Raw genomic sequence first — 5,016 nt, forward strand, 5'->3', positions numbered from 1 at the left:
ACATGCTACAGTCCTGTATGGAGAGCAGAGATTAATTAATTTCCATAGTTTTTACACGGGGAGGCACAATTTATGCTTGAAAAGTCATTAGGCCATAAACATGCACTCAAAATGAAAACAATTGGCTTCAAGAAACTATTCAAATTCATTGTGGCTGCAGCGGGGATCGAACGGCTGAATTTGCGTGCCTTAATCCACCGCCCTAACCATTACGCTATACTGCCCGCTTATACACGGGTGCCATCTATTGGCCAAATGTCTCCTTTTATCTTGGTTTAATAATTTCTCTACGAAGTGTCGGATAATATTGCACGAAACGTCTAGTTAACCAGCATCATTCTTTTCCATTTCACTGGTAATTATGCTGCCTGAAACGCATTTGTTCAGCCAAATCTAAAAGAGATGCCAACTCTCTGCCCTCAATACAGTATTTTCATATTAATTTACCATTCCTAGCGAAATTGTATGTTCTCTTAATTCGTGTTTAATGACAAGCCTAATAAACTAACATAGCTGGCGATTTAACTGAAAGTTTTCTATTCATGTAAACCAACGTAGCTGACCTGTTTTTTGACTCACACAGACAGTGGACTGGCTGGCTGCTGTTAGCCCGTGCGTGTCATCTCGCAACGACCTGCATGTGATACCTTTGTTGAACAAAACGGTCTCTTGTTAACACAGCGTTCGAGCAGAGCCACCTCAGACGCTAAAGTTTCTTTTTGACTTCATGTGTTAATCTTTTAAAAATATGATACTCTCCTGCCAGTTAAAGCCTGTCTTTAAGTCTTTAAATGTCTTTAATATTTATTTTAGTTATTCAATTCATGTAATGAAAATAGATGCAAAGAAACGTCGGGCTGGGTGTTGTCAATACATTTTGTCACGTAGGCTGCAGCTGTAAATCATACATCGTTATGCCTACTGGCTCGCTAGAAAAAAACAAAAACCTATCGTTGAAAAATCACTTGAAGGAAGAAAAAAATGAAAGTACCACTTTCTGCCAATAAATTGAATCGCCGTATCAGAAATGGGGGGAAGTTACAGCGACGCAGTTAGTCTGTGAGTAGAACAGATTGTGTAGACAACTTCACTGTTTCCACAAAGGAACCAAAAATGTGCTTTTTAACAGGACTTGGTCAGTCTATTGATATAAATGCTAGCATTCGATTATGGTCAACGGTACCGAAAATGCCCGTTGCACCAGCCATCATAACAAATGTCCCAATACAGGATCGATTTAAACCTCTATATATTTTTATTTCACGTTGACAGTGTAGGCTATTATGTGTATTCCGACGCGAATTACATTTAATTGGCTTACGGCATTCACTTCAATCGAATGAAGTCAAATAGAAACGGCTCGAATTCCTTAATAAGGCTTCTTGGTTTTCAAGCCAACTTTCCGAACAGCTGTTTTGTATTGAGTCCTTAAAATGCTACAATACGGTTTTTTTAAAATCCAAATAACATTGAACGTCAAAGCAATATATGCATTATATGTGTTAATCTTTTAAATATATGATACTTTCCTGCCAGTAAAAGCCTGTTTTTTATTTTAGTTATTCAATCGAGTTAATTAAGATAGATGAGAAAAAACGTTGCTGTGGGCTGGGTGTTTTCAGTACATCTTGTCATGTAGGCTGCCGCTGTTAGTCATACATCGTTAAGGTTACTGGCTCGCAAAAAGAAACAAAACTTGTCGTTGAGAAATCACTTTATCCAAGAAAAAGAGAAACCATACCGAAAATTAGAAAGAATACTAACCTTTGCCACTAGATGGCAGTCGCGTATTAGAAATGGGAGAGTCAGTTGCGACTTGAGTTGAAGTTTTAAGACTGGAGATAATGAGTCTCCAGCGAAAATAGTAAACTATTATTGCTTAATGGATGTGATGACACTCCAACAATGAACATATGTGAAAAGATGTAGCCTCAAAATCAGGCAATGTAGAATTTAATACCTTTTTGAAATTATTTAATACATAATTTTCCTATTTGGGCAGCATTACAAGTTAATTTTAAGGCTGACCATAGCCATACCATTCCAAGATATTAAAAATCAGTTCATAGTTGTGTGTCAGGGCTATAATATCATGCTGACCACATTTTGTGTGAATGTGATGAACCCCCTAGGAAGAGTATTTCAAAGTTTGGTACGTGAAAAAACACTTAAAAACACACAAAATCCAAAATAGCTCACTTCCTGTTGGGAAAAGTTAAGGGATGCAAATGAGAAATGTGTGTGTCTTGAGGAGACCCTTATGCCTTCCAGACGTGGTGCATTTACGTGAAAGTATATGTCCACAATATTAGAAAAAAGCCATAGGGGGCGCTGTGTAGCCACGCCCAGATGAATGTGGATATGGATGTGATTGCACTCCAAAAGTGAATATATTTGTAAAATATCAGCCCGATCAGATGATGTAGAACGGAATTAAGCCCACTTCTTGTTTTTGGGCGTAACGTGTGTATTATACGCCTCGCCATTGCCAAACCGTTTGAGATATCAAAAATCCTTTCGTCATTTAGGGTCAGGACTATTCTACGATCATGATCTCTACATTTGGTGTGAATGTGATGAATACCTTAGCAGGAACGCATACAAACATGATAAAAACCTCACGTCCGTTGCCAGATGGTGGCGCTATAACATTGATTTCTTCTTGGTATTTGGATGTGATTACACTCTAACAGTGAACATATTTGTAAAATATCAGCCAGATCAGACAATGTAGACCATGAATTTATGGCAACTTCCTGTTGGCGCGGCGTGACATGAAAATTGTACGCCTCGCCATGACCATACCATTTGAGATATCAAAAATATCCTTTGGAATTAGTATCATGACTATCCTGAGACCAATTTGATCACATTTCGTGTGAATGCAATGAACCCCCTAGGAGGAGTACTTAAAAGTGTAGTACGTGTAAAATGCACAAAATTCAAAATGGCTGACTTCCTGTTTACAAATTTGATTCGATGCGAATGAGAAATGTGTTTGTCCAGAGGAGTCCCACATGCATACCAAATTAGGTGAAGGTAGCTCAAAGTGCCTGTCCACAATAGAAGACAAAGCATTAGGGGGCGCTGTGGAGTCCCTTGGCCACGCCCAGGTCTGAGCATCTGATACATCCTGACAGCCAACACTTCTCATGTGTGTGCAAAATTCTGTGAGTTTCCATCTATGGCAAGCACCTCAAAAATGCAAAATACATTGAAAAAAAAGAGAATAATAATTATAGGGGGCGCTGTCTAGCCACGCCCCGATTGATATGTATATATCTGATATCGTACTGCTACAATGAACATATTTGTAAAATATCAGCCAGATCGGACGATGTCGAAAAAAAAGTCATTTTTTTGCACGCAATATGTGTACTGTACGACTCGCCATTTCCATACCGTTTGAGATATCAAAAATCCCTTCACAACTTAGCGTAAGGACTATCTTACGATCATGCTGACCGCATTTGGTGTGAATGTGCTGAATGCCCTAGCAGGAAGGCATACAAATATGTTAAAGACCTCACTTCCTATTGCCAGATGGTGGCGCTATAACACTGACCTGTTCTTGGGATATGGATGTGATTACACTCCAACAATAAACAAATTTCTAAAATATCAGCCAGATCAGAAAATGTAGACCATGAAATTATGGCCACTTCCTGTTGGCGTGGCGTGACATAAAAATTGTAATCCTCCCCGTGACTGTCCCGTTTGAGCTATCAAAAATATCCTGGCAATTTAGCATCATGACTATCCTGAGACCATTCTGACCACAGTTGGTGTGAATGCGATGAACCCCCTAGGAGGAGTACTTAAAAGTGTAGTACGTGTAAAACTCAGAAAATCCAAAATGGCTGACTTCCTGTTTGGATATTTGATTAGATCCGAATGAGAAATGTGTTTGGACCGAGGAGCGCTATTTGGCCACCAAATTAGGTGCAGGTAGCTCAAAGTGCCTGCCCACAATAGAAGACAATGCGATAGGGGGCGCTGTGGAGTCCCTCGGCCACGCCCAGGTCTGAGCATCTGAGAGCTCCTGACAGCAACCACTTCTGATGTGTGTGCAAAATGTCAAGACTTTTTACGCATGGCAAGGCCCTCAAAAAAGCCCATTTGCCTGATGAAAAAGAATAATAATAATAATAATAATAATAATAATAATAATCCTTCCAATAACAATAGGGTCCTTCGCACCCTACGGTGCTTGGGCCCTAAATATAGCTGCAAGCAGCAATGAACGGGCCCAAGCCCCATGGGGGCAACCGCCTTGGTGGCATAGTTCTGCCAATGACATGTTTCACAACATGTACACACTTTGGAAATAATCACCTTCCTGGACAACGTATAGTGTGCACAGGAATTTCCCTTTGATCAATGAAGATGTTGGCGCTGCTATTGGAATGCATCAATGATATAAGCCTCACTTCCTGTTGCCAGATGGTGGCGCTATATTATTGATCCGTGTATGTTTTTTGAATTTGATTACACTCCAGAAATAAACATATTTGTACATTTTCAGCCACATCGGAAGATGTTCAGCGAAATTAAGGTCAATTCCTGTTTCCAGATGATGCTGCTATAACATTGAGTCGTTTTTGGAATATGGATTTGATTACACTCCAACACTGAGCATCTGTGTAAAGTTGCAGTCACATCAGACATTGGAGAATTTAAGTATGACCACTTCCTGTTTGTCTGGCATGATGTGTTTTTTATGTGCCTGACCATAGCTATATCATCCCAGTAAATCAAAAATCTGTTTTGTCAGGACCATCCTAGCATCATGCTGACCACATTTACCGTGAATGTCATGAACCCATTGAAAAATAATGCTTAAGAATGCAATATAAGGCTCACTTCCTGTTGCCAGCGGGTGGCGCTTTGCCATTTAGCCTTTATTGGAAAATGGATGAGATTACACTCCAAAAATGAACGTGTGAAGTTTCAGCCACATCAGACAATGTAGAATGAAATAAAAATAACGTCTTGCTTGCACATTGTGATAACATG

Source organism: Conger conger, chromosome 5, assembly GCF_963514075.1.
Source record: "Conger conger chromosome 5, fConCon1.1, whole genome shotgun sequence".
Taxonomy (NCBI): Eukaryota; Metazoa; Chordata; class Actinopteri; order Anguilliformes; family Congridae; genus Conger; species Conger conger.